Consider the following 18,380-nt stretch of genomic DNA (forward strand, 5'->3'; position numbering starts at 1 on the left):
CACTGTCTCATAGAAGTCCTGCTGTTCCTTGGTGTGAAATCTGTAATCCACAGCAGTTCTTCTCCTTGAAGCATACGGATCTGCTTCTCTCCACTTCCTGAGCCCTGAGTCTCTCCTGAGCTTCATATCCTCAGCCACAGGATGAGCATCGTTGTGGTCTGGGATCTTGGGCTTGAGTTTTCTGAGTACTTGCTCTTCATCATCTTCTTCTGCAGCCTCAGGCACTGGGGCCTTGTTCTTCTCAGCAGCAGGTATGCTCCTTGTATTTCTCTTTGGTGCAGACTTGGGCTTGGAGGCAGCTTTGGGTGCTTCTTTGGGCTTAGATGTGGCAGCCCCTGATCTTATAGCATCACCCATAAGCTTAGGTGCCTTAGGTGCTGGTGCGGCAACCTCTTCTTCCATGATGGAAGCCTTTCCAAGCACTTTGGCTATGGTTTTCTTCACCCTTTCCTTCCTTTTCTTGCCTTCAGCAGCAACTGGCTCTTTGGGTGCAGGCTTTTCAGTTGAAGCTCTCGCCTTTGACATAGGCTGCCTGCCTGCTGGCCTTTTGATCTTTAGGCCTGGCTTTGTGCCCTGTGCTGGCTCAACTCTCTTTGATGTGGCTTCCTCTTTCTCTGCCACATAATCTTCATCCTCAGAATCTGAAGTTCTCTTCTTCCTCTGTCTGGTGGCAGCTTTTGGCAGATTGCTAGGAGTACTTCTGCTGCCATCATCTGAAGAACTTGAGGGACTAGTGCCCTCACTCATCTGCACTTGCTCTTCTGACATGTTCTGGCTATCACTCTGGTCTGACATGATGAACAAGCTGACTGCTGACCCTGTGAACAGTTTATAGATGAGGTAGAATAGATGAGCATCACAAAATGTAGAGATTTTTGCAAAAGAATGACCCAAAAACTTAGTTTTAGTTTCCCACAGAAATCATCTCGGATCTACCGATTTTTAAAATCGGTGATACCGAAGCAGTTTTGGAACCTAAACTAGTGAACTCGGTCAGACCGAGTCACAGTTCGGTGGCACCGAGACTGCTAGGGTTTCACAAAGTTCCAAAATCGGTCACACTGATAAGTAATTCTCGGTCAGACCGAGTCTCACTTGTGCAATGGCATAAGCCAAATCGGTGGGACCGAGTTTTTCAACTCGGTGGGTCCGAGATGGTTTCGGTGGAAACCTAACCCTAAAATTTTCGAATCAAAACTAATCTACAAACGCATTGACTGGATAGGAGTGTTTCAATCATGGCAAGAATCATTAAGAACACAATGTGCTAGGAATCGGACAGGGAATAGCACTGTGATCGAGTCCATACCCTAGTTAAGCGGAGACTCACTATGGCGGCAACGGCGGGGTAGAATTCCGTTGACGGCGATGGAGACCAGCGACTGGAGGCGGCTGGCGGCGAGGAGACGATCCGGAGATCAAGTTGGCAGAGCAGGCTATCACGCGGGTGAAGGGGTTCGGAGAAATTTCCAAATTTTTGCCCATGACTATATATAGCCCGACCCTGTCGGTGTGACCGAGTGGAACGACTCGGTGGCACCGAGATGCAAAACTGTATACAGTTATTGCAACTCAGTGTGACCGAATGGTCCAAATCAGTTGCACCGAGATCGAAAACATAGATCAACTTAATGATCTCGGTAGGACCGAAAGTGGGGTATCGGTCAGACCGAGAATCATAAAGAGGTTTTGGAAGTTTAAGTCTATGATGAATCGGGGACTCCGAGCGCTCCTCACACAGAGTGGTTCGAATCTGACTTGATCAATTTTGTGATGTAGCATGAATAGAGTTCTTAGGCATTCTTGTCCATCCACTTGGCAAAAGGAAATAAAACCGAACAATCAAAACAACAAGTGGATGTCCTCGAATGAGTAAAATATGCAACCAGCATGCTCACACAATAAGATGGCAAATGAAATATGTGACAAGGCATGCACAACCAATTCTAGCATCTATCAAGCAATTTGCGATGACAAGGTCATCTAGATATGAGTATATTGACTTAGGAGTCAAGTGAGAACACTTGATCATAGGTCATACTCATCGTTTAAGCTCAAGTGGGGTTACCACTTTTACATAAAACATTGTTGTGTTCACATCTTTAGAGTTGCTTTAGCTCAAGTCTTAGAGTAAAGCTCCCCCTAGATGTGATATCCCTCCTTAGAGGGATGAACTAACCTCGGGTTTGTCGATGATGACTTCATGTAGATGTTGAAGATGTGGATGCTCATTGTTGATGTAGATCACTTGGAGCTATCCCTTTGAGTGAATTGCACTTTCAATACCTACATGGGTTAGTCCCGCAAGGAACAAACAAGGATATCCATAGACATAGAGTGATGCACACACAAGATGATGTCCATGAAAACTTTTAGGTTACCTTGTCCCTTGTCTTACCAACAAGAGGGTTTGTGACTCCTTGAACTAGTGCAAGATGTGGAAGTTGATTGCACTTGTTCTTGCCAAAATGATAAGAGTGAAGTATGTTGGCGGAGTCACCCTCAAGAACTCTCTAGTTCTTCTTCTTTTGGATCCAAACCATCTTGATGGGAATCCTTGGAGTTGTAGTCGTACTTGATGAAGTGGAACTTGAAGTAGTCTTGGGAATCCACTTGACTAAGGTCTTAGGAGCTTCTTCAAATGCATCAATTTCCTCTTGAAGCTTGTCCTTGCCTTTTTGCTTGTAGTCTTGTGGTGGAAGATCATCTTGAGCTTGTGTCCCCTTGAAAGAATTATCATACTTTTCTTGTTGAGGAACAAACTTTGTCTTGGGGTATTGATCTTCTTCCCACTCAACTCCATTGGCATTGAACTTTCTTTCAAAACCAACACCTTGATTCTTCCGGTGCATTCCTTGCTTGCACACAATTTCCTTGAATTGCTTACTCCCGGCAAGGCTTTTGTACACTCCTTTCTCTATAGTTCCCTTCAATAAGCTATTTTCTTGCTCAAGTGTAACTTGGGTAAGAGAATCATTAGTGGAATCAAGAGAACTACTAGAAGCAACAATATTGGATTTAGCATGATCATTGTTACTGCTAGAGGAAGAATCTTTCTTGTTCTTGTTACTAGACTTGACTTGAGGCATGTAAGTTGATAAGAGTAAACGCTTGGCAATGTAAGGAGAACTTTTCTTGTGGAGATCATCATTGATTGCTTTTAAGAACTCATGCTCTTGCTCAAGATTGAGCTTTTCAAAGCGTAATTTCTCATGAGCTCTTAAAAGTTCTCGATGATCTTCGAAGATAGTTTCATGAGCTAACTTAAGAGTGTTTAGTTCTTTAGTTAGGGCCTCAATCTTCTCCTTATCATTGTCATTCGTTTTATCTTGATTAGCATGATTAATTGACGTTTCATCATAGTATTCATCACTAGAGTTGTCAACAAGCAAATCATCACCTAACAAGTCATCTTCATCACTATTGAAATCAACATACTCGGGGTGTGTTACCTTAGGACCTTTGGCCATGAAGCATCTTCCAATTCCTTCATTTGGTGAGTCAAATATGTCGTAGGAGTTGGTTGACACAAGTGCTAGACCGGCAACACCTTCATCTTGAGTATCTTCGGAGTCGGAGTGATAACTTCTCTCGGAGTGGCTGTCGGAGTCAGAGCCGGATACCCATTCACTAACATGAGCTTGATGTCTTCGTTTTGTGTAGCTCCTTGATGATTTTTCCTTCCTTTCCGAATCCTTGCTTCTCCGTGAGTATCTTCGTTCATAACGATCATCTCTACTCCTTCTCTCTCTTGGTGGTGATTCTTTGCTTCTTCTTTTTGGAGAATCTTCTCTTCTCTTGTAGGGAACCGTACACTCATTGGAATAGTGTCCGGGTCTTCCACAACTGTAGCAATTTCGCTCTCGACAAGAAGATCTTTTGTCATCGTAGGACCTTGACTTGAAGCTTCTATCTTTGCTTCTACTCTTGTAGAACTTGTTGAAGTTCTTCACCATTAAGCTCAATTCTTCATTGAAGTTTTGTTTCTCACTTGATGATGTAGGGGCTTCACATGAGGCTTTGTAGGCACCACTTGATTTGTTGTGAAGTTCCTCTTTATCCTTAAGTGACATCTCATGAGCAACAATTCTTCCAATCACCTCCGTTGGCTTGAGATCTTTGTAATTGGGCATCATTTGGATCAATGTGCACACGGTATCATATTTTCCATCCAAGGCTCTTAGAATCTTCTTGATGATGAATCTATTGGTCATCTCTTCACTTCCTAAGCCGGCAATCTCATTTGTGATGAGAGCAAGCCTAGAGTACATTTCAGCGACGCCTTCACCATCCTTCATTTTGAAGTTGTCAAGTTGACTTTTAAGCACATCCAACTTGGATTCCTTGACAGAGTCGGTACCTTCGTGCATATCAATCAAAGTGTCCCAAATTTCCTTTGCATTCTCAAGACGGCTGATTTTGTTGAATTCTTCGGGGCATAATCCGTTGAAGAGAATATCACAAGCTTGAGCATTGTATTGCAACATCTTCAACTCATCCGCGGTAGCTTCACGGTTTGGTTCTTTCCCATCAAAGAAGTCACCTTGCAAACCAACACACACAATAGCCCAAACGGCGGGGTTATGTCCAAGAATATGCATTTTCATTTTATGCTTCCAACTAGCAAAATTAGTACCATCAAAGTAAGGACCTCTACAGTGATAATTTCCCTCGCTAGACGCCATACTCTTCTAGGTTGTGAAACCAAGGCTATGACCACCAAAAGCTATGGAGATCAAAGCAAATGGAGACCAAAGCTCTGATACCACTTGTAGGATCGAAAGTATTTCTAGAGGGGGGTGATTAGACTACTTGACCAAATAAAAACTTAACCTTTTCCCAATTTTAGTTCTTGGCTGATTTTAGCTATTGTAGGACAAGTCAAGCAATCATCACACAATTCAAGAAAGCATGCAAAGAGTATATTGGCAGCGGAAAGTAAAGCATGCAACTTGCAAGAATGTAAAGGGAAGGGTTTGGAGAATTCAAACGCAATTGGAGACACGGATGTTTTTCCCGTGGTTCGGATAGGTGGTGTTATCCTACATCCACGTTGATGGAGACTTCAACCCACAAAGGGTAACGGTTGCGCGAGTCCACGGAGGGCTCCACCCACGAAGGGTAACGGTTGTGCGAGTCCACGAAGGGCTCCACCCACGAAGGGTCCACGAAGAAGCAACCACCCACAAAGGGTCCACGAAGAAGCAACCTTGTCTATCCCACCATGGCCATCGCCCACAAAGGACTTGCCTCACTAGTGGTAGATCTTCACAAAGTAGGCGATCTCCTTGCCCTTACAAACTCCTTGGTTCAACTCCACAATCTTGTTGGAGGCTCCCAAGTGACACCTAGCCAATCTAGGAGACACCACTCTCCAAGAAGTAACAAATGGTGTGTAGGTAATGAACTCCTTGCTCTTGTGCTTCAAATGATAGTCTCCCCAACAACTCTCTCTCATAGGATCTGGATCTGGTGGAAAGAAGATTTGAGTGGAAAGCAACTTGGGGAAGGCTAGAGATCAAGATTCATATGGTAGGAATGGAATATCTTGGTCTCAACACATGAGTAGGTGGTTCTCTCTCAGAACATATGAGTTGGAATTGTGTATGTGTTCTGATGGCTCTCTCCATGAATGAAGAGGAGGTGGAGGGGTATATATAGCCTCCACACAAAATCCAACCGTTACACACAGTTTTCCAATCTCGGTGGGACCGAATCAACAAACTCGGTCGGACCGAAAAGGTAAACCTAGTGACCGTTAGAGATATTCTGTGGGACTGACATGCAACTCGGTAGGACCGATATGGTTAGGGTTTGGGCATAACATAATCTCGGTGAGACCGATTACACAAACTCGGTGGGACCGATTTTGGTAATAAGCTAACCAGAGAGTTGGTCAGGCAAACTCGGTGGTACCGATTTGCTCTTTCGGTGAGACCGAAAAGTTACAAAAAGGAAACACTAAATTTACATTGCAATCTCGGTGGGACCGATTCGCTCTTTCGGTGAGACCGAAAAGTTACGAAAGGGAAACAGGGAGTTTGCAATCCCATCTCGGTGAGACCGAGATCCCTATCGGTAGAACCGAATTGCTAGGGTTTGGCAGTGGCTTATGACAAGTGAAACTCGGTGGCGCCGGATAGAAAGAATCGGTATGGCCGAGTTTGACTTAGGGTTTAGGTCATATGTGGATATGGGAAAGTAGTTGAGGGTTTTGGAGCATATCACTAAGCACATGAAGCAAGAGGCTCATTAAGCAACACCTCATCCCTCCTTGATAGTATTGGCTTTTCCTAAAGACTCAATGTGATCTTGGATCACTAAAATATAAAATGAAGAGTCTTGAGCTTTTGAGCTTGAGCCAATCCTTTGTCCTTAGCATTTTGAGGGTTCCACGTTCACATCCATGCTATGCCAATCATTGAGCTTTCCTGAAATAATCATCTTGGAATAGCATTAGCTCAATGAGCTATATGTTGTTATGAATTACCAAAACCACCTAGGGATAGTTGCACTTTCAGCTTGGCCCCTCGCGAGGGTCTTGGATCTGTGTTGATGAAGACGGGCCATGCTGGGCCCCCCTTTGAGCCACGCCGCAGGCCGCAGGCAGGCAAGTCTGGGGACCCCCATTCCCAGGACGCCGATAGTAGCCCCCGGGCCCAAGGCACGCCTGGACTTGGCCGTGCAGGGAGGCGAAAGGGCAAGAGCGAAGTGTCACAGGCCCTAACAGCCTGCGGCCTTGGGCGCCGCGTGGCGGTTGATTGGACGTGAGCGCCTCAGCAACCGCGCGAGTTGATAAAGGAGCGGCATCTGGCTAGGCTTTGCTTTTTTGCTTTCTCCGGTTGCTGCTCAGATCCCCTTTCTTGCGCCTATCCTTCCTTCCTCCAAAATTTCTAGATCTACTCCGACCGTGTGACCTAGGAAGCCATGGTGCCTCGTCAGTCCCCGGTCGGAGCTTGGTACTCGTCTGCCCTAGACTCGCTGAACATGTCGGAGGCGAGCCTCGCCCGGTTGCACCGGATGGCGGCGGCGCAGGGCATCGACGGGGGGAAGGTGTTCAAGGCCGGATCCGCCACCCCTGAGGGCCAAGGGAGCACCTTCTATCCGTTCATTGTAAGCGACATTGCTGCTGGCCTGGTGCCTCCCTTCTCTGAGTTCTTCTTCTTTGTCCTCCGCCATTATAAGCTACAGGCTCTGCATCTCCACCCCAACTCCGTCCTTCTCCTGGCAATCTTCGCCTATTACTGCGAGGCTCACGTAGGGGTGCAGCCCTCAGTGGCCTTGTTGCGCCACTACTTCTACCTCTGGACCTCTCGTGGTCCTGCTTCCGCGTGCGCGAGTTTCATCGTGTACGGTGGCGCCATTGCCATTTCGAACCCCGGGAAAAGGATTGAGGGCTTCAGGAGCAAGTGGGTCTTGCCAGATGCTGGGCGCATCCACCCTTGGCTGATCTTGCCCACGGAGCAACCCACGAGCTCCAACGATTGGGGTCGAGCGGAGCTTGCGGACCCCGCGCGAAGCTGGTGTTGGAGAAGATGGACGCGGATCTGAGGCCGGCCAACATGGCAGCGGCGAAGCTGACTGGCTCGTCGCTGCTGAGGGAATTCCTAGAGCACCAGCTGGCTCCGCTTCGGCAGTACTCACTTCCAATGTGGAGGCCCCATCCGAGCCCCGCGGCCTTGGCCGACGAAGATCTGGCTGCGGTCCTCCAATCTCTGGTCGGGGGTGATGTGGCGAGGTTGGAGGGCGCTCCTACGCCCTTGTTCCTTTGTGACGACTGGGAGCAGGTAGTGGAGTCCATGCCCATATTCAACGGGGACGAGCCCGTGCCCATGGAAACTGCCGAGGAATCGATGGACGTGTCCTCCGACGACTCCAGCAAAGAGGAGGAAGGAGGGGAGCGGGAAAAAGGGCCTGACTCCGAGGCAACTGACGGAGAGTCGAGGGCTCCCCTCCCCCGGCGCAAGTCCCGCGTTCTCTGCCTCTCTCCGAGCGATGACGACGAGGATGATGACGAGCAGGACGGCGGGAGCTTGCCCCCGATCCCGAAGAAGGACAGGACCGGGCCGATCTCCCGCGAGTCTGTCCCGGCCCCGAGGCGGACCACAAACGCGCCTTCCGCTTCCAAGCTTCCCGAGGTTGACCCTTCCAGCCGGCCTTCGGGCTTCAAATTTGGCTGGAGGCCGCTTGAGCTCACTGGCGACGACCCGTAAGCGCTTGATTCTTGTCTTTATTTCTTGTTCTGCTTCTAGGGCTTGACGTCCTCATCTCTTGGATAGGCTGGTGCCCGCAGCAAAGAAGCCGAAGGGAGCTCCTGAGGTTCCATCCATGGCAGCGCCTCTGCCCGCGAAGGAAGGTGACCGCGACGCACGGGCTTCTCCTGCCTGGTCGTCCTCGCGAGGCCTAGCTGAGCCGGCTGGGGCGAGCTCAGCTCCCATGGCCCAAGTGACTCCCGAGGTGCCTTTGCCTGTTGCCGCCACTTCAGCCGTTGGGGCGCAGCAAGTTCCGCCTCAGGATGTTGTGGTCACGCTGCCGTCTTCTCCTCCTACTCCACCGACTGCTGTCTCTCCGACTCCTCCTGCCGTCCTGGATCGTGCTGCTGCTGAGCTGGACCGGCTGCGGTAGGATCTTCTTGGCGCCGACCCTCGCTTGGTGGCCGGGCGCTTGGAGCTGGCTTTAGGATGGATTCGCTCTGACGCTTCAATTCGGGCGACGCTGGTCCAGGCCTCGACGGCTTGCGATGAGGAGAGGCAGGCCGTCCTTGAGGCGAAGGCTGCTCGTGACGCAGCCCTGGGGGAGGTGGTCGACGTCCGTGGTCGCTGCAAGGCACTCGAGGACAAGCTACAAGGCCTGCGGGACCAGCTCACGAAAGAGGCCCCCTTCGCCAAGAGCAGGAAGAATGCATGAAGGCTCGCGAGGCGGGCGTCAAGGAGAGGGAGGTCAAGCTCAGGAGGCGCTGTGACCGCCTAGGTGCGCTGGAGCAGGAGTTGGGGGCGAGGAAGGTTGAGCTGGACGACAAGGCCCAGGTTCTTGCCGAGGACCACGTGGCCTTCGCAGAGATGGAGGCGAAGGCTCGCTCCTCGCTGAGGACGCTTTACGAAAGCGGCCTGGAGAGCCCGCTGGCTGGCGCCGAGGACGGCCTCGCCAAGCTGCTTCCCTTCCTGGTTCGCGCTCTTGAAGATGTCGCCCTTGGCCTTGGCCCCACGGCCGAGGCCGAGGCGCGTGTCCTGTCTTCTGCAGCGCTGACGCGGGTCCTCACCCACATCTACCTTCGCGATCCCGGCGTCAACCTCGACAGCCTGCTAGAGCCAGTAAGCGGCGAGCGTGCCGCTGCCGCTGCCGAGGCCGTGAAGGGTCGCGCGGAGGCTCTGCTGGGGAAGTTCCGGGCCTTCAGCACCAAGCCGAAGCAAGGCGCTGCCGACCCCGCTGCTCCATGAGGCGAACCCACTTTGCGCTGCTCCACCGCCGACAAGTGACTCCGTTGTGGCTCCTGTCCTGCCTTTAATTCCTGCACATGTATCATGCCTCGGGGAGGCGTTGAAACTTGCGTTTGGCATTGAGATAATAGTGTAATATTTGCTTTTGAATTTTTTGAAATTTACACTTTTCCTTCCTACTTGCTTATGTTCTATGCCGGCAGAGCCCGGCCCCGCGCATACCTCAGCCGCTGTTAGCCCCGACCGGAAACCAGGACGGGACCAAGGAGTGAGGGGCTACGTGACAAGTTAGGCTCCTGAGTCGCGATGCTCAGGAGTCCCCCTTGGTGCACGAACAGCAAGTAGGGAGGTGTGATGTGGGTGGATCTACCGTTCTACGTCTGCAGAGCCCAGCTGCGCGCATACCTCAACCGCCGTTAGCCTTTCGGAACTAAGGAGTGAGGGGCTACGTGACCAGTTAGGCTCCTAAGTACCTTGGCTCCGCTCGGGGAGAGACGCGCGATGAACCAGGCCCGGGGGGGCTGGCTGGGTGGCGTGCGTCTGGGCGTAACCCAGGCGCAGCCCCCGTGCCCAGCCCCCTCGCGCGGCACTCTCGAGGGGAGGCATTACGATGAGGCTAGACACTGAGCTCTGGGCTCCCTGAGGTTGATGCGGCCCGGGGGCCGCCCTCAGTTGTTTATCACCAGCGCGGAGCATAGCGCTTCCGTATGTGTATGGGCATAGCCGCTCCTCGGCAGTGTCGTCAGCCAGCACGGAGCATGGTGCTTCCACTGGTACGTGGGAGGGGGCTCCCCTCCGAGAGGAGTCCCCGGGGCATGTACAGCCCTGCCCTGACACGTGGCTGGCATGGTAGGGCCTGGCGAGGTGTATCTGGGCACCCGTGAGCCAGCGCGGGACTCACGGGGCCCTACCTCTAGGCGGATTGCGCCTGGCACTGGGCCTTATCTTGTGATGTGTCCCTGCAAATTTGGTTAGACGCCGGCACTCTACGTCCTCGGGTCCCGGCCCTCGAGCTGGTCTCAGCCCTCGCTGGTATGCCAGGTCGCGATGCCGTGGACAAGGCTAGAGGGTGAGGGCTGGAGAGCCAGTAAGAGCCCTGAATCGCGATGCTCAGGTACCCCCCTTTAACGTGCAAGTGGTCGGCATGGAGAAGAAGAGGTGCCATGGACAGGCATCAAATAATCAAGCATGGTGGGTCGAACGCATAGCCGGAAATAAACGCAAAAGGGATACATGTCGCTGGGTCTGGCCCGAGCGACTTGGGGGATGATGCAGCCCGAGGGGCGCCCCCAACAAGGTAAGCTAACAACATGAAATAAAAGGGATACATGCCGCAGGGACGGACCCACGCGGCCTAGGAATAATGCAGCCCTAGGGGGTGCTCCCGGCTGGAAATGAGACTTGAAAGATGTCACCTGATGATGTTGAGGACGAAGGAGTGTTGGTGTAGCAGACTCGGTGGGCTGCGGAAGCCGATCCTCACGAGCCCCCAGGCCCAAGGGCCTCGGGAGGCTCCGGAGGCACTGGTGGCTCCTCGCGGACCATCTCCATCTCCGACAGGGCTGCGGAACACCTGGCCTCTTGAGCCTCCATGATACCCCTCATGAGGTGCTGGTACGTGGCAGCCGCGTTCGGCAAGCCGTAAGGCATGCGAACATAGCTGTGGGGTGGACCTTCACAGCGCCCCACTCGCGAGGGCCAGAGGCACTCCAGAGAGGCGACTCGATTGAGCCCTGGTATGTCGATGCAGACGCGCAGCCCACCATCCTTGCCTGGATGGGGAGCCATAGCTGGTAGGCGGCGGTCGCCTTTCATGACTCTTGACTCCTGTAGCTCCTGAATGGCCTTGCTGACGAACTCCTGAGGGTCTGGCTCTCCTTGCCTTACTCCTTCTTGAGGGAAACGTGCTTCGAAACACGCCTCCACGTGGTGCCCAAGCGCCTCCCTCGTGACCTTAGCCAGGTCGGTGGCCCTCCAGGGGAGAGCCCCCGAGCCCTGCCTGAGGAGGGCGCCGGGCGCGCTTTCCTATGCGATGGAAGGAGGTTCACCTGGGCAGGCGCAGGCCCTGAGGGGCCTACCTCCTGAGGGGCCGGGCCAGACGATGTCTTCTTCTTCTTGGGGGCGGTCTCGGGAAGCCTCCTGCTTCCGCGACCCGGGTCTTCCAGTGATGTGGCCTGAAAGGCTCGTTCCAGGGAACACACCGCGTCCTTCTCTTCACAGGGCACCGTGATGACTCCGCCACTTCTTGGCATCTTGAGGACATTGTAGCCGTGGTGAGTTATGGCCATGAACTTGGCCAGCGCTGGGTACCCAAGGATGGCGTTGTACGACAGGCGAATGTGGGCGACGTCGAAGTCGATGAGCTCGGTGCGGTAGTTGTCGCATGCCCCAAAGGTGACAGGGAGGCGGACCTGCCCAATCAGGACCGTGGAGCCGTTGGTGACTCCGGAGAAAGGCTTGGTTGGCTGAAGCTGGTTGTAGAGCACTTGGAGATTGTTGAATGTTTCCATGGACATGATGTTGAGCCCTGCCCCGCCATCGATGAAGGTCCTGGTGACCACCACGTTGCTGATGATTGTCGAACAAAGCATCGGGAGGACTCCGGCTGTGGCCGCACACTTGAGCTGATCTGCTGAGCTGAACGTGATGGCGCACGCCGACCACCTGAGAGGGCGCGTGGCTTCGAGCTTGGGGAGGATTGCATTCACTTCGCGGGCGAACTGCTTGAAGATGCATTGAGAGGCTGGGGCTTGAGCCCCGCCCAGGATGCAGGCGATCGCGCGCGGCTCCTGGAAGCCCCCAGCCCCCTCGTCCTGATGGCGGTCCTCGTTTCTCCTTGGCTGCGGCGGCAGTGGAGGGAGGCCTGCATTGCCTTGCGGGCGATCCTCGCGAGGCTGATCCCTCCAGTCTCCCTTGCAAGGCGGGTCTTGCCAGCGATCCTCGCGAGGTCGATCGCGCCACCCTTGGCGCGGGCAGCGGTCTTCCAAGCGTCATGCGTTCCTTCCTCCTCCTCGACCGTAGCCCCGGTCACCGCGGTCGGGGTGACGGCCGATCCTTCCTTCTCGCATCGCCGGCTCCTCCTTCATCTTGACATCGCGCACGCCGTCGGAGAAGGCTGAGATGATGGCCTCCTCGGTCACCTTGGGAATCTTGAGGCGTGCGTTGTTGAAGCGCTGGATGTACTTCTGCAGGGTCTCTCCGGGTTGTTGCTTGATGCGGCGCATGTCGCTCATGGTGGGTGGCCGGTCGCGAGTACCTTGGAAGTTGGCGATGAAGCGGGTGCGCATCTCGTCCCAGGAGGAGATCGTGCCTGGAGCCAGGTTCAGGAGCCAGGTGCGGGCCCCGTCCTTGAGCGCCATGAGAAACCAGTTCTGCCATGACCTTCTCGTCTCCGTTGGCAGCTTCGATGCCCAGCTCATAGAGCTGGAGGAACTCCGCAGGGTCGGCCATGTCGTCATAACAAGGAGGCAGGTCTGGCTTGAACTTGCCGGGCCACGCGACGCTGCGTAGCTCGGTGGTGAAGGCACGGCAGCCTACTGTGGCCACGGGAGGCCTTGGGTGACGGAGATCTTGGTCTTGCATGTCCCCACGCGCTGCAGCTGGGAGCAGCGCGGGGTCTTGACGTGCGGGAGCAGGAGCATGATCGCAGCGTGCTGGAGCAGGAGCGCCCGGGCAGCTTCTTGCGGGCGAGGGACTTCTTGGCAGCTCTGCTCTTGCCGCGCTGGCACCTGACGAAGCGGGTTCCGCCCAGGGGCCACGCGCCTTCGAGCCATGGCGCCTTCTTGAGGAGGAGGCGGCTGGGGCGCCCCCGAAGCTTCGTCTCCCGCGCGGGGCGGGGGGCGGTGCAGCGGAACGGACGGCGCAGGAGAGCCCCCTGCGGCGCGGACAAGCTTGGCGACGTGGTCGAGCCATTCTTCATAGACGTCATCGACGGGACGGTAGCGCAGGAGCTCGTGTGCCGCGATGAGCGCAGCTCGAGCCTCCATGGGTGCGCGGAGCGTGCGGGACGAAGAACCAACTGGGGTGAGCGAGGGAGTAGTGGTGCGGCCGTCTTGCCGCACGGACAGATGCTGAGACGACGCTTGCTGCTCGTCCCCCGTTGGGCCGGTGGCGGCGTTGACGGCAGGTGACGGGGAACAGCGAGGACGCCCGCCAACAGGAGCCGTCTGGGTGACGCGGGAGGCGAGAGCGGCCCGGCACTCGGCGCGGGCCCGACGAGCGTCAGACATGGACGCGATGGTCGGAGCAGAACGGGGTGGTGGAAGACGAATTCCGACGCACCCCTACCTGGCACGCCAAATGTCGGATTTCGGGTTCCGGCAGACCCTCGAGGTTCGAACACTGGGGTGCGCGTGGAGATTTTGCTTCTACCTACCTGCACCCCTCCGCCTCGCTAAGATCTAAGCTATGGAAAGAACAGCACAAGAGACACAGGGTTTATACTGGTTCGGGCCACCGTTGTGGTGTAATACCCTACTCCAGTGTGTGGTGTGGTGGATTGCCTCTTGGGCTGATGATGATGAGCAATACAAGGAAGAACAGCCTCGCGAGGGTCTGTTCTTGGCTGGGGGGATGAACTGCTAGGAGGAGTTCAGTCGCCTTCTCTCTCTCTTCTCTGTGTGTGTGATGCTACTCGATCTCGATCCTAGCTAGTTTCTCTCTTGGCTTCTAGATCCTCCCTTCTTGATTGCCCCCTACCCTGGGGTGGCTAGTCCTATTTATAAGCCAAGGCCCTGGGCTCTTCCCAAATATTGAGCGGGAAGGGCGCCAACAATTGGCCATTTTGAAGGGGAACATCTGGTACACTTATCCTGACTAAAGTTGGTCCTCGCCTGCCGAAGGCTCTGGTGGTGACGCTGGCTTGGCTCCACAATGACTTCCTCCCTGCCGTTGGACTGGTCTTGGTCTCGTTGCACCGAAACGGGTGCCTTTGCTTGATGCTCTCGCCTGCGCTTGCTCCCTTTGCACCAAATAGGAAAGGAGGACACTGCGCGGCTGGCGCCCGCCTGGCGCCCGCCTGGCGCCTTTGGTCGTTATGGCTTGCGTCACGGGCACCTCGTGAGGTACCCCGCCTTGATCTCTCCGCCTCCTCGCGAGCCAGCCTGATGAGGCCGTGCCTGAGGAAGCTCCGTGTCGTCCACCCCGCGAGGCTTGGCCCCTCGCGAGGGTCTTGGGTCTGTGTTGATGAAGACGGGCTGTGCTGGGCCCCCCTTTCAGCCACGCCGCAGGCCGCAGGCAGGCAAGTCTGGGGACCCCCGTTCCCAGAACGCTGACACAGTTCAAGAAGCACATGGCCAAGCTCAATGTTGAAGACATTCAAAACTTCATGGTGATGATGCATGAGCTCAAGGAGGCATTCCACAAGAAACGAGAAGAAGCAAAAGGTTCTCGTGAGCGCATGAAGAATCTTGCTGCAAAATGTGTTCAAGGCTACAATGAAGCTGAAAAGCGCAAGGCTTTGGGGCGACCAAGCATCAACCCTAGAATGGCTGCCAAGAAGAAGAAGAAGCCAGCTATGGCAAAACTAGAAGCATCAAGGTAGGAAGAACCTCGCATTGTCTTCCCAGCCAGTATGACAGGCTCGAAGCCTAAGGTCCCCACAGTGGCTTCAGAATTCAAGAAAACTAGAGCAGCTGAAGCCGAAGCCAGAAAGTGCAAGACCAAAGCCACCACTGATGATGCTCCCCCAACCAATAAAAGGAAAACAAAGAAGAGAGACCGGGCTGCTTCCACAGAGCCCCTTCTTGTCGAGCCAATTTTTGTTGCTCGTCATGCGTCTGAACATTGTGAATGTCGTCTGGTAGTTCATGAGGCTGCTTCCATAGAGGCTCCTGAATCTGAAGAGAATCCAGCTATTGACCCAACCACAGCTGAAGACATTGGTCCTCACGACAATGTTGAAGATGATGAAGTCCTTCCTCAAATCGAGCACAATTTGGTATCATCGCCTGTTCTCACGAACAGCAAACTCATCAGCATTGGTCGTCCATTGACACCAATTGCTTAGGATGACTCATGGGCTGATCACCCTAAAGAATCCCCTCGTGCTGAAGAAACACCAGTCACTCCCCCACCACAGGTCACCACTCCGGTGATTGACAGTGAAGACTTTGAGGCCCAACCAACTCCATCTCCATAGGCATCACCAGCGTTTCGCAGGCTTCGCAAAGGACCAAGACCACATGTCACATTGTCAAGTGTGAAGAGCGCCAATCCGTTTCATGCAAAGTCTTTCCTGAAGCCTCTCCTTCTATGAACATTCCTGAATCTGAAGCCAAAATGGCTGAAGATATTCCGGCTGCATCAGCCGATGACCATGAAGTAGAACCAAGAGAAGAAGAACGTTTTGGTACACCCCAGTCCAACCCTGAAGTTGTTCTCGAGGAGAACGTGGCCGACCCTCCAACTCCTGAAGTGGAGGTTACCAATACTGAGGCGGCCACCAACATCAACACTGAAGCTAATATGGCGCCTGAAGCCAATGTGGTGCCAGAACTGAATGCACATGAAGCCAATGCAGCACCCAAAGCAAATCCGCTACCTAAAGTCAATGCCTCTGCTCCTGTACCTCCTCCAAGGCCACACACCATCGAGCAAGCATATGATCGTGGATAGCCTGTTACTGTCCGCTGGCTAATCCTGGTTCCTCCTCCTGCTCCCGGACCTCAGTTTGCCTATCATGTGGAGCACATGCCTCAGGTCCAGAAGACAAAGCCAAGGCTACCACGGTTTCCAGGTACTGCAACGTCACCAGGATCATTTAAGCTGAATGGATTCAAGGCACACCACACATTCTTCAACAGTGCCAAGAACCCCTACATAAGGCCAAGAATCTCTTCGGACCGATTCTGGAGTTATCAGCAGCGAAGCTATTATTCATGCATCTTGTACAATCAGGGACGCATATTACCTCACATGCATCTTGATTGTGAAGCCATTGCTGGACTGCCATGCCCTGAAGAAGCCCTTGACTGCTTCCGTGATGCGGGTCTGCTTAATTTTGTGACTAACAAGGAACACTAGAATGAAGAACTTCTGCTTCAATTCTATGCTACCCTCCACATTCGTGGATACAACAGGGATCCGAAGACTTGGATCCTTGAGTGGATAACAGGAGATGTTCATCATCAAGCTAAAGCTCAAGGCATCATTGAGCTCACAGCCCTGCCCACTCCTGGTGAATACTATGAACCAGGTTGTCAACAACACCAGAATGCTTTGGAGAGCATTTTTCAGAAGCCAGAACCCAACATGAGCCAAATGCTAAGCATGATGAAGCCTCTGCCACGCGACGCTGAATACCCAACGTAATTCTTTGTCGAAGACCTAGAGTATCTGCCCCGTACCATTTACCATATCATCAAGAAAACTCTATGGCTTGTCAAAGGACATTCATCTGCAGCGAAGCTTGAAGGAGCAATGAAGACTTTGGTTTTCTATATCTTCAATGCTCAAGACTTCTTCATCAGGCAGTTGGCTACATCTGGCTCCGACATTTTTGGTCTGAAGTTCTATGCTCCGTGGGTAATGCTCCTTATCAAGCTCCACTCCGCCTTCAACTATTAGCTGTCTGCGCGCAATCATCTTGTATTCTTGCCAGAGGTTGATCTGTTTGTTGAAGCTATTTACCCAGAGCCTGCTAAGGATCTAATCTATCTTCACAATGTTGATCGTCAAAGCTTCACCCATCCCATTGAAGGAGTTCAGGCAGTCTCTCGTGTTTATCCCTTGGCTGGTAACACACGTGCCCCTCGTGCCCAAACTGACGCCACTGGAAGCACCATTACCCAAAGGCCTCAGAAGCGATCTCGTGTTCTCAATGACTGAGAGCTTCTCGTCGCGCTACATCAGAAACAGGATAAGCATCATGACTGGCTTAAGCGTCAGATGCAAAGCCTCTTGGTGGACGTCAATCGCATTTGCAATCTTGCCACCAAGAATGCCTTTGTTACACATGAAACCTGTCGGAGGTCTTGGAAGAGTTTGACTTTGCTCACTGCTAAGGAAGATCTTCAAGACGATGGCTTCACAGAAAGATTCAAGTTTGACTCCACTCCTCCAAGGAATGCTCACTTGCATCGGACTCCCTCCCTTGAAGACTCTGACTATTCTTCCTCAGCTGACACGGTGAATGCCAGAGTTATGGATAATCAAGATGATGCCACTTCACCACCTCCACCTTCAGCGCGTCTCGACACTGCACCAAGTTCTTCTGCACCACCGGACCTCAACGACGACCCTGCTGCTTTGCCTGCACCTCATGGGAACGAGTAGACGCTCTATGTCTTCAAACCTTTTTGGTCATTACTGACAAAAGGGGGAGAAGCATATGAGTTGATAGTCTTCAAGCGGGTCCATATGGGTGGTTGCTTTACTTTTTGCTACTTTTGCCAAGTGCTTACAACTCTCGCTTTTGAAACATTTGGTTCGTTTTGAGTTGTAACACTTAAACTTGATGGTCATTTGCTACCTTTTTCGACACTATGTGATGCGATGATAAATTCCGCATGTGCGACGATAAATTCTGCATGAAGTCATTTTGCAGACGTCCATTTTTCATTATGAATTTCATTATCTTCATTATATCAATTCATGCATGATGAATTATCTTCATAAGTAGAAGAGGAGCTCCACAAGTACAACCTGCCATGTGCATTTGCATTCAAAAGCAAAATACTTATATGCACATCTTCAGGGGGAGCCTTTCTGCTACTTACGAAGACAATACTTAAATCCTTTACAATTTCACATATTTCTATCCCCGTTGAAAACTTCAACCAGTTTGTCATCAATCACCAAAAAGGGGGAGATTGTAGGTGCATCTAGTGCCACCCCTAGTTGGTTTTGGAGTATTGATGACAAACCTAGTTGAGGGACTAATGTGTTTGTGAGAATTGCAGGATAACACAGGTAGAAGTCCCTCGTTGATTCGGTTTTCCTACC

This window comes from Triticum aestivum, chromosome 6A (assembly GCF_018294505.1).
Source record: "Triticum aestivum cultivar Chinese Spring chromosome 6A, IWGSC CS RefSeq v2.1, whole genome shotgun sequence".
Classification (NCBI taxonomy): domain Eukaryota; kingdom Viridiplantae; phylum Streptophyta; class Magnoliopsida; order Poales; family Poaceae; genus Triticum; species Triticum aestivum.